The sequence below is a fragment of the Penaeus monodon genome, chromosome 20, assembly GCF_015228065.2.
Source record: "Penaeus monodon isolate SGIC_2016 chromosome 20, NSTDA_Pmon_1, whole genome shotgun sequence".
NCBI lineage: Eukaryota > Metazoa > Arthropoda > Malacostraca > Decapoda > Penaeidae > Penaeus > Penaeus monodon.
The window spans coordinates 43,615,857-43,616,119 of NC_051405.1; the positions used below are offsets into that span (position 1 = coordinate 43,615,857).

Sequence of the window (263 nt, forward strand, 5' to 3'; positions counted from 1 at the left end):
TTGCCACACCCATCTTAAGCCCTGAAACGTCCACCCTTCGTTCCGCAGGAAGGAATCCTCCCTGAGACCATGTAACGCGACCGCAAGAGGACGAGAGGATGCATTGTCCGAAACCGCTGACCGGGACTTTGCACAGCCGTTGTCTCTGCTTCGCTTCCGGACGCTGAGCCGTGAGTCCGGACGCTGGTAAGCTCTGCGAGGACGTTCTGGCCTCTCGGACTTGTCTTTGAAGTTGGTTTTGTGACTTGTAGCTTGTGTGTGTG

General features: G+C 56.3%; 1 protein-coding gene across 1 annotated transcript in view; it reads left to right on the plus strand.

Annotated features, from left to right (window-relative positions):
• LOC119585854 (chondroadherin-like protein) overlaps nt 1–263 on the plus strand; it is a gene marked incomplete at its 3' end in the record, with an annotated part of 46,361 nt that overhangs the window by 22,103 nt on the left and 23,995 nt on the right. Inside the window, 1 exon segment of the mRNA XM_037934585.1 lies at nt 49–186.